Here is an 11,413-nt window from a genome sequence, read left to right as displayed (position 1 = left end):
AAGGGGACCCAGAGAAGTCAACTGAGTTATCCAGGGTCACAGAGTTCATTTGTGCCAGAGCTTGGCCATTCGCCAAGGTGCCAACCGGGGCTGCTCAGTCCTGTGAGAGTCCCTGTAGCATGGAGACTCACAAATTCAGCCTAACATGGCGGTGAGAGCTCTACGACCATGAATAGGAGGAGTCCCACTAGGTAACCAGTCATGGCTACTGATGTGGTAAGAGACTATCCATTAATTCTTTTCCACAAATATTGATGAAGGCCTAGGCACCACTGGAGGGGTTTGGGATACAGCTATGGAGTCAAACTGCCTTTCCTCAAGGAGCCTACATTTTAGTGAGGAAGAGACAGACAATAAACAAATATCTAAGCAATAAGTGCTTCTAGGATAAGGAAAGTGGGGTGAGTGGGAGGGAGCAGACCCGAGCTTTAGGAAATTGTGCCCACCTAGTATTTCCCCCCAGAAAAGCTAGTTCTGTGAGATGTTCCACATTAAAAGGCAAATAAGTGCTTCCTGTACTCTTTCCTCCCAGAGATTCCCTATGCATGCTAGTAAATTGAAGGCCCTGAGAAGTCCTGCAATGATGAAACTCATTTCAATTTCTTTAATCTAACACTTTCCAAATATAGAATGTCCATGGTACCTCTTGGGCTTGGTATAACATCTCCCTTATGTACTTGTATAATATCTCCTTTATGTACTTTCTGGGAGCCGACTTTCCAACTTTTTGTGTCTCTTAACTTATTCCTCAAAAAAGACTTTAGCTGGGTTTCTGGGTGGCTCAGCTGGTTAGGTGACTACCTTCAGCTCAGGTCATGATCCTGGCTTCCTGGGATCGAGTCCTGCATCGGGCTCCCTGCCTGGCGTGGAGTCTGCTTCTCCCTCTGACCTTCCCCCTTCTCATGCGCATTCTCTCTCTCTCTCTCCCCCCATCGCTCTCTCTCTCTCTCATAAATAAATAAATCTTAAACAAACAAACAAACAAACTGTAGTTTCTTCCAGATCAATCCACAAATGAGGCCCTTATAGCCACCAGAGAGGCAGCATGTGTTGGGAAAGGGGCCCTACCCTGGCCTCCTAGGGGGCAATTCCCAGAAAGTTTCTTGGTCTTTCAAGGCCTCAAAGATAAAATGAAGATCTAGACTCTGTGTTCTCAGATTCCCTCCAGCTCTAAAAATCTACAGTTTTTTGGCTGCGTTGTTAGGACTGTGGTCAGTCCTGGTTATTCATGTTCCAGACGCTGATCCTGCCGCTCTGGTGTGGAAAAGAGGTTCAATCTCATTTACGCTCAGACTTAGGATCAGTTGGAAACACTGTCTCTAAGCTGAGCACTGAAGTCATCTGGAGGCTTAATAAACACCCTTACTTAGATCCCATGCCCAGAGTTTCTGATGGAACTGGTCTTGGGGAAGGGCCTGGGCTTTGGGATTTTGATAACTACCCTGGGATTCCTAGGTGCTGTGAGGTTAGGAATCACTGCCTTTAAAATGCAGCCTTCCCTGGGCAGCCTTTCTTGTATACCCCCATGGTCTATTACCATATCTGAGTACCATCTGGGCATGGGAATGTATGACTATATGAACAGTTGTATCTTTTTCTATAAATACAAGATAGCCACAAAACAACCCCTCCCCCCAAGATGGAAAGCAATATAATTAAATTCTAGCTAGATCCTAGTGCCTGCCAAAATTCTGAGCCTGAGGTCAGCATTTTCTTTATGGAATGAGATGCACAAATGTAAGAACATATTCTGGTCATGGTGGCCCCAAACTGAGAGTTTCCCCCCAACACAACCACAGTGATGGTCAGAGAAATGAAAAGGGACAGATTCCCCTTTGAGTGGTTCAATATATTTAATGATGCATCTGGAACCTCCTCAATTCCTCTTTCTCACTACCACTGGATCACACTTTGGGGAATGCTCTTTAAGGCCTTTGATGTTATTTCTTAAGGGAATTATTACTGGAAGTGGGGCTGTGAGGTCAGGGACCAACTTACCAGGACCTATTTTTCCAGTATTTAGGAGAAAGTGCCCCCCCCCCACCACCAAAAAGCATCAGAAAGAGAAGACAAGGTGAGAACAAGAAAAATGCCTAGTGAGGTTGAACCTAGCAGGGCATCTACGGTGGGGACCAGCTATAACCAGGTGAGCCGGAAGGGGAGGTGAGGCAGGGGAGGGCTACCTGCTGCTCCCGTGTGTATGAGAGCCTTTCCCCCAGCTCCAGCCAGCAGTGCACACTCAGCCTGGCCCCATGGCCTGGCTGAAGGAGCCTGCTCACCCCACCCCCAGATGTATAGGGTCCAAGGGCATTGCCATGATTTATCCTAAGATAGGATTAGTTGCCTCATTCCCTGTTCTGGCTTTGGAGTGTTCTGTGCTAAGGAGAAGCCTCCTAATTAGGCATTCAGAAACCCAAGAAATAGGCTCTACCAAGAAGAATGTTTTTATAAACCCTCAAATTTAATAAGCAAGAAAGAATAAACTGTTCTGTGAAAAAGGGAAGTCTGAAACTAACTGGAAGTGTTGCTTTCAAGAGGAAATGAAGCAAATGGGAGCACGAGTTCCCAAATGTGATGATGATAATCACATCACCTTTAAAGATTAATGAGTATTATTTTCTGTAACAGCAATAATTCCGGATGGGGAAAAGGGAAAGGCAACACAGTGCTTCTGATGGTAAATGTCCTCCGTCGTGGTATTAATGAAGCCACCTCCTTCTGTTGGGACTTTGCTACAATAACCTCCAGCCAAATGCTCCATAAGGAATCAAAATGCCAGCTGGAGAGGCATTTACCATGTCCAGAAAGGACAAAGGCCTTCAATTATCAGCCATGAAGTGAAACAATGTATCAGCCAGTAGACTATGAGCTTTAAAGGAGAAATCTGATGCAAAGAAACACAATCGGGTGCTGCCAAAGTTTCATTCCTGCCTTTCAAGCCGCTTGCCTGGGAGAAGGCCAAGTCCAGTGAAGGCAGAAGAAACACTTCTGAATTCCCTGGAAGTTGTGAATGGAGGTGTCTGTTTTTAATTGGTATTGAGCTCTGTCATGGGGGCTGATGCTAAGCCATTGAGTAAAACCAAATCGGATGCAGGTTTGCATGTAAAATTGATTGGAAACTGTCTCCTCCAGTGTCCATGGAGCTAACGGGAAGAAATACGTGCCTCTATTATGTTGGCAGTCAGGGAGGTGGTGGCAAATCTATCAACAAACAGACCCATGGAACCTCAACGGGGAAACTTTTTTTCACTCTCTTTTTTATTTAGTTTACTGTCATGGAAATGTTTGTATTAATCCTCCCTAAGAACTTCATTTTGGAAAAAAGAAAAAGAAAAAGCTTACACAGAAGTCTGAATAAACCTCTACGTATTAAAGAAGAATCAGTATTCATTACCTGCCAAAACAAGAGTACCAGCCCCAGATGGATTCATGGGTGAATTGTACTCAATATTTAGGGAAGAAATGATATCAATTTTCTACAGTTTCTTCCAGAGGATAGAAGTGGAAAGAACGCCCCTTTAACTGATTCTATGAGAGCAGCATTGCCCTCATACCAAAACCAGACAAAAAATTACATTGTTTTATGCAAAGGAACATTTCTGTAGAGTCTTATGATGTCAGTTACACTGGGGCATTATTTTGAGACCAACCAATTGGAGTTTAATGATAAAAAGAATTGAGTATTTCAAGTGTTGACATTGAGCTTTTTCAAAACTGGAATTTTTTTTATGGCTTTTCAAACCAGAGTGGAAAAGCCACTGAAGCATCCTACAGGTTTTAGTTTCTAATAAGGCAAATACCTATTGCTATAATCCACATAAACAAAAGCCCCCCCCCTTTTTTAATGGAAAAGTGTTCTTGAGACAAAAAGTTAGAAAGCCACAGTGAAGTATCCCTCACTGTGATAGGTCCATTTCTTGCTATGACTTCATAAGGAGTCATTGTTATGGAATTCCAAGCACCTATATAAGTCCCTGGCTCAGCCTAGATTTTTCGTCCTCCTAGCTTAGGAAGCTGGCTTTTGGTCACCTGAGGGACTTTCACCAAAATTAAGTATTTTCCTTTTTGACTTTTTGTCTATTTTGCTTATTTAAATTTTTTTTTCCTTTTTTATCTTTCTTATTTTTTTAATCCTTCTAGTTAGAATTTTGTAATTTATATTTTTTCTGTTGCATTTCCCCTTTTATTTTCTTTTTCCTGTTTTCTTATTTTTCTTAACCTTTTACTTTTCCCAATTACCTTTATTGTCTTTTCCTCCTTTTTAAATTTCATTTTTATGAGTTTTTTCTTTATTCTGTTCCATCTTTCTCATTTTTAAATTTTCTTTTCTTTTTCTAATTTCTTAATTGTGAGAATGCATATTGAGCAGAATATATGATGTTCCCTTCTACATGTCCACGGAATGTGAAAACCTCAAGAAACTCTTTGTCCTCGGTCCCATCAAGGGAGATAGAGGTGATCATGAAGGTTCTGTGGGTGGTCATGGACCACGAGAAGGAACTAATGCTTTGCATAGAACCACTCTCTAACCACAAGGAGCCTGGGCAACGGAGCTGACGGTGTCCATGGGCTACATGTGGGAAAGGAGCAAGGACTCACAGGTGGGTCAGAAGTATGATGAAGTGATGGTGATCTCTGTGCTCAGTCCTGTACGTTATCTGAACCAGATGGCCACCCCACCAGCCTGAAGCCCCACCCTTGGGCTGGGCCTGCCCACAGCTGCCATTTATACTCATCCTGCAAGGTATGGCATCACATCCGAAGCAGTGGAATTTCAGTAAGCCTGCCATTTCCACCTCTACCTTCCAGTCTGAGAAGAGGCAGGGCAGCAAGACAGAAGAATCATGGCTTGAGGAAGACCGGGAGTTAAGACAGAAGGCCAGCAGCTCAGCCAAAGCGTCTGCTAGTCCCCTACCTGGTGGAGAAAGGAAGACCATCCCAGCAGAGTCCCCAACATGGCCTGTAGCCTCCCCAGCATCCACACACCAGAAGCAGTGATGAGTCCCAGATGGAGCCAGCTCCCCCTCCCCCGCCATTGTATCCCGCAAAGGAAATGCCACGCCTTCCACACTGGCAACTGAGATAGGTGCCTGACCACCAGAATTTGCCTGATGGTATAACCCCATCCTCTCCCTCTGGCCACAGCCAGGGCCTGCAGGGGGTCACTGGGAAGGGAAAGGTCCTTCACCTTCCTCCGCACCTGTGTTGGAGGTCCGCCAGAAAGATCTGGCTTGCGTCTGAGCCTGGAGACGACCAGACCTCAGGTAGCCTGTCAGAGCAGTGACAGAAACAAGAAGACATGCAGGGAGGGCAGGCGTGCTCCCTGTGCTTCCCATGGGGCATGAAGATCGTGAGCTCCACGGAGCCTGTCAAGGGAGTATGGGAGACGGGCCAGGTACTGGACACAAACAGTGCCGGCAGGAACTAAGTAGGACGTAACTGATGCCATGCGCTCACAGCCTGCCGCGAGAGGACTTTGTGCATCCAAAGAGAGAGGGGCCTATGTGCCCTGCCTTTGCTCACAGGGTTCAGATGAGAGGATGGCTGGCATCTCCACAGCCTTCACAGGCAGTCTCCATTTTATAAGAGAACGGCCCTGAATGCTTCGAAATTCTCTTGTGATCCAGCTGAAAAAAAAAAAAAAAAAAAAAAAAAAAAAAAAAAAAAAAAAGCCTTCAAACCACTTTCTTTGAGGGAAATCAAAGCCTGGTGAGATCACTCTAAGAATGGGACAGATGTCAATGAATTGTAAAGGGGACTACCTTTAGGGCTATGACATTGGCTTTTCTTTCTGGAAAAACAAGGCCTGAGGATCACATCTATCTGATCGATATTGCTGGGAGACAACCTTTTCAATATTTATAAACCTCTAACTGTGTTCTCTCTCATAGTCCCATAGAGTTGGCTGGGCTCAGCTAGGTGGCTTTCTCTGCTTCTTGTGGTCTCTCCTGGGCTCACTCCTGTGGGTTCATCCAGCTGGTGGCTGGGCTAGGGTAGAAGGTCCCAAAACGGTCTCTTTCAGCCATGTGAGGCCTTAGTGCTGATTGTGAGCTGGGGTGCCCCTTCCCACAGCAGGAAAGCCAGAACTTCCCTCTAGCATGGCAGTTGGAATCTAAGAGGAAACATTCTTCGGTGACAAGATCCAATGGGAAAGTGCTTATCAAATCCTTGCTTGCCTCATGTTAGTGTCCTACTGGTCCTAGCAAATCACAAGGTCAAGCCCAGAGTCAACATGGGAAGGAATCACACAAGGATGAGAGGACTGGGAAACATGACTCACGGGGAACCGTCAATGTCACAGTCTACCCCATATTGCTGTAAAGCAGAGCAACAGGCTTATTTAGAGAACCCAGTGAAAATGGTCCTAATGGTGAGTTTTACAGCTGAGGGTCTGCACACAGAGCAGCAGAAGAAATGTGAAGGCTGACAGTATATCCATTGTCACTGTCCATGGGGTCCATCCATGGTCATTCTGGGCCATCAAAAGCCATGACTCCCAGGGAGGCAGGGTCTGCTTTAGAAAGTTCAAGTGTACTGTCAATGGCTTGTGTTTCATCAGTTTGGGAGCCCAAAAGCTGGCTGCGGTGGAGAGTGACAAAACTACTGTTGATGTCACACGAATATTCAGGACAGAATCTAGCGTGGTCATTGCCCAAGGGTTGGTGCCAGCGTAGATGTCAGTAGCCTGGCCAAACCCCTTGCTGACTGGGAAACCGAGGCCTCTCTGCAAGGACTGAGGTTTTGGGGGTTGGGGCATCTTTCCTTATCCGTCTGTCAGGTATCATCCTTGCCTCCCAAGGAAGTCCCCTACACTCAGTTATTTTTAATGTACAGCTGTATCCTCTTCCCCTTTCCTTTATTCTAACATGTTCTGCTCTTGCTGATTTAATATCTGTGTTCTGCTGGCCTCTCAGCCCTGGGAATAGAGAAATCATGTGTTTTCCTCATCACCGTATCTCCAGGACCATGGATGTTGAAGCTGAACATTAAAAACTGCTTTCCCTTCTTTCTTTCCAGCACCTCTCCCTTCCCCTGAATCACTGTTTACCTCTGAAACCACCCACTAAGAAGCAGGACAGCGACCCCCACCACTCTGTCCCTCTGACCAAGGCCCCAGGCAATATCTCTGTTGGAAGGAGCAGCGGCCACAGGGTGTGGCCCTCAGCAGGAATGATGGGACCCTTGCCCTCTGCCAGACTCCTGTCACACAGATGTCAGCCAGACCCTCGCTTCCTGTCCTTGGAAGCTCAACCTTCCATTCCCTGTGTAGCAGGATCCCAGCCAAGTTCTCAATCTCAGTGGGGATTCGTGAAAGTCAGACATGTCACCAGGTCACCCTGAGGTTTTTGTTCCAGTGAATTCCGGATCTCTCCCTCATCTTGCATATTTCAGCTGCCCCTGTCTCGCCATCCCATAGCTGCCCAGAGAGGCTCAGCTCCTCTACCTGATTTCTCCTGAACAACACTCAGTCAAGGCCATTACCTTTCTTATTAGAGGTTCAGGGTATAAGTGTGGGGGTTCCATCAGAGAAGAGCACAGCAGATAAAACAGACTGTCAGTCATTAGTCTTAAAGCCTCTGGCATCCCCTTTCCCTCGGCCCCATCCCTCCCTCACTGGGAATGTTCGCTGGTGGTCTCTTCTGTTTCCTCCAGACTCAACTGCTTCCTGGGTCCCTTTGTTCCCCTTCACCTCCCTCTGCCTCACCCTGGCTCATCTCCTCCTCCCAAAATAATCCTGCCTCCTCCTCTTCCTCCTCCTCCTCTTCCTCCTTTTTCTCCCTCTTCTAGTTCAAAAAGCAGTCTTTTTTATCTTTTGAAGGTTTTTTCCCAACTTTATTAAGACATAATTGAAGAACACTAAACTGCACACATTTAAAGTGTACAATTCTCTGTTTTGACAGACACACACTCTTGAAACCATGATCTCTCCGACAACATTTCCATGACCTCCCCGCCCAATTTCCTTGTGCCCTTTTTCATCCACTCCTTCATCCATCACTACCCCAAGCAACTGCTGATCTGCTTTCTTTGCTTATATTTCCTAGAGTTTTGTATAAATGGAATCAAGCCGTATGTATTTTGTTTGTTTGCTTGTTTGTTTTTTTGCTTGGCTTCTTTCATTCAGTCTGATATCCTTCAATAATGCATGTGTTAGAGGTTTGTCTTTATTGCTGGGTAGTAGCCTGTCCTATGGATATTGTTGTTTATCCATTCATCTACTGGTGGACTTCAGTTGTTTCTGGTCTTTGGCTTTAACAAAGCTCCTAGAACATTCATGTACAAGTCTTTGGGTTTCATGCTCTCATTTCTCTATGGTAAATACCTACTAGTGGAGTGGCTGGGTCATATGACAGAAACTGCCAGACTGCTTTCCAAAGTGGTTATACTGTCCCACACTCCTATCACCAACGTGTGAGTTTCAATTGCTCTATATCCTTACCAACATTTGGTATGGCCAGTCTTTTAGAATTTCATCATGTTGTTGTGGTTTTGTTTGTTTCAATGCACAGTGGTTTTGCTACCTCTTGGCTTCATTTCTACCATATGTTTAGATTAACCAGATTAATATATGCTTAGATTAGCCAGGTTATGCCTGCTGTGCAAGTGAAGTTAATAGTGTCCTTTTTACCCTGTGAAGTGTCCTGGTTTGTATAATAAAATATGTGATTTCTTTACTTCTATTCCAACTGGTCATACCCCCAGGCTGTCTGTCCACAGCCACAAAGGCTCATCAAGGCATAATGCTCAACAAAGACTTTCCTCCTCTACAAAGGATTTTCGTGCTTTTTCTGAACATTTGTTCTCCTATCACAACAGGATTCCAGGAGGAAAGGATTGGCATAATGTAGTTTAGTACTAGAGTTGCAGAGTGGGGTGGTGGATGGAGGGAATAAGAGGAGAGAGTCAGACCAGGTCCTGATGACATCATTTGAGTGGGATGCAGCCATGCTTGACATAGGCTTTATTCCTTAACTTTTGCACACAAGAACACAGAACCCTCACCTTTTTGTTTTGTTTTGTTCTGTATAAGCTAGTGTAACTTGTATTTTAGTCACTTGCGATTAAGCCCTGACTAGTATGCACAGTAGGGGAATGTGCCCCAAAAGTTAATAGCTTTTGCCAAGCCGTGGCTGCCTCTCATTTCACATCTAAAGTGCTTTCTGCCTTCCCTAAGAGTTACTGTTTTTGCTGACCTAGTCCTGGGAATTTAAAGCAGGAGCATTGGTCACATTGGTTGGGGGAATGAAACTTCAGAGCACACTGAATGCCCAGGGTCAAAGTATTCAAAACTATCACCACATGGTTTGTTTAATCGAATACTCCAGCTCCCTGTACCCGCTGTAATTCAGCAGGCTCTTTAATCTTTAACTACAATGTCATTTAGTGGTATGATCCAAAAACTGTTCTGAATTTTGGTAAGCAATCTCCCTTTCCATCTAGCATTTTCTGTCTTAATGATTAAATTTAACCCTTATAGGAACATAACCATATTTACTCAGAGAGCTATACGTTCAAACAAGCAACCCTATTAAGAGACGTCTTCCAGTACATCTCTAATCGGTGGTTCATGCCCTCTCCTAGCAGGGCAGTGAGTTACTAACGTTGTGAGGACATCTCTCTCTGAGCAATGCAAAGGTAATTAATTCTCCAGTGGAAGAAAAGAGGAGGTCGAAAGTCTGGGAGGGTCAGAAGTTAAAAAGATCCCATTCAGTCCCCTCTGGAAATGTTCTCAGCTTGACTGCTGAACTGAACTGAGCGAGGTCCCTGACAGGCAGGTCTCCTTCCCCACAAGGAGTACCCAGACCCTGCCCCATGCCCCAAAGATGATGTAAACTCAGGCTATTGGCCTGGTAGTGTTTTGAGCCCTGGCTCTTCTTGCCGTAAAGCAGCTTGCCTGATCTCCCCTCGGGCAAGACTAAACACCCTCCATCCCGCACATTCAGCCCTGGGTCTCTGATAAAATCACTCCCCCCAACCCCCCAAGAGCTGCAGGACCCAGGGCAACCTCGGTGTGACCGGCAGCCTGAGCATCGGCCCCGCCCACTCAGTCCCTAAATCCCGCCTCCGTACCCCCGCGGCCCACCCCTCCCGCCGTGGCCCCGCCCCTGCGCTCCCGTATTCCATCTCCACCCCCACGCGCTCGGGCCGCCCCCGCGCACCAGGGCCCCGCCTCTCACACTTCCCGGCTCCTCACTCCACCCACTCGAGTTTCTGGCCCCGCCCCATCGGAGCCGTGGCCCCGCCCCCGAACCCCCAGGGCCCCGCCCAGCGCGCTCTGCGGTTCCGCTCTCCCGGGCTCGAGTCTGGCGCTCGTGCCCCGCCCCCACGTTCCCTCTGGAGTCCCGGGAGGAGTTGCCGCGCGGGGGGAGGCGTGGCCGTGGTGCCGGCGGAGGCGCGGGGCGGCGCGGGCCAGGACTTTGGCTTTGACACGGACGGCGAGCTGGAGCTGTGGCTCTGGTGCTGGGCACAGACGCGGTCCTGGCGGATCCCGCGTCCGAGTCGGGAGCAGGACTTTTCGGCTAGATCAACGCAACTGCGGCGACGCCGCAAGTCCTGGTACAGCCTCGAGACTTGGTGCAGCCACGGCGGCCGCATTTCGCCGCCGCTACCGCCTTCCGCGCAGCCCTGCAGCTCTTGCCGGCTCTGGGAGAGCGACTCTGAGAGTTTTCTCCCGCAGAAAGAGCTGGGACGCGCGGCTGGAGGCGGCCCAGCTACTGACCATACACGCGCGGGCACCCGGATTGGAGGCAGGGGGCCCGCCCGGTCCTGGGCTAGGCTCAGGCTCCTGAGCCGCAGGTGGAAGGACGCCTCGGGGGAGCAGCGGAGAGGTGGGGCGCGGGGGACCGGCGGCGGGTCTGGTGGAGGTCGACAAGTCTGTTCTCGGTACCTGCACTAGTAAGGACGGGATTCCCAAGTTGCAGATGGTGCTGAGCGTCAGTAGGAGGGGTGGGCGTGGGAGATGCGCTCTCCCTCTTCCTGGGCCCAGGTGGGGGCGACCTAAGCGGGGGATGGCCTCCTCGCTGCCAGAGGTGAGAAAGGCAGAGACAGAGATGTGGGCTGATGAGGGTAGGTCTCTTTCCAAGAGAAGCAGCTCATAGTCTGTTTGGACCTCGATATGACAAAAATCGGGACCTCTCCAGAGGAAAATCCATATGGGCCAGCCTCATTGTGTGTGTTCAGGAGTTCACGGGCAGCCATCAGCTGGGACTCCTGGTTAAAACTCCTGCTCTAGATAGGGAGAGCTAATGCCAAAACTGTATAACTGATTCAATCGATTTGTGTGTTTATTAATTTGTTTTCCAGGTGGCCAAGTGAAAGGTACTTTTGGACACCCTGAGTCATGGAGATATTAGTGTTTGTCTTTGGTAACTGGTTTCATTCCCGCATCCTGAACCTTCCTCCTTCTGTGCCA

At 47.7% G+C, this 11,413-nt stretch overlaps 1 long non-coding RNA gene across 1 annotated transcript; it reads left to right on the top strand.

Annotated features, from left to right (window-relative positions):
- The first annotated feature begins 4,018 nt into the window (after nt 1-4,018).
- LOC116569265 lies at nt 4,019-5,630 on the top strand. The gene is made up of 2 exons (XR_004276942.1): nt 4,019-4,053; nt 4,354-5,630. It is a non-coding gene; the product is annotated as an uncharacterized LOC116569265 (long non-coding RNA).
- Nucleotides 5,631-11,413: the final 5,783 nt, after the last annotated feature.

The sequence above is a fragment of the Mustela erminea genome, chromosome 11 (genome assembly GCF_009829155.1).
Source record: "Mustela erminea isolate mMusErm1 chromosome 11, mMusErm1.Pri, whole genome shotgun sequence".
NCBI lineage: Eukaryota > Metazoa > Chordata > Mammalia > Carnivora > Mustelidae > Mustela > Mustela erminea.
Note: the sequence above shows the minus strand (reverse complement) of the source record. Positions and strands in the feature narration are given on the sequence as shown.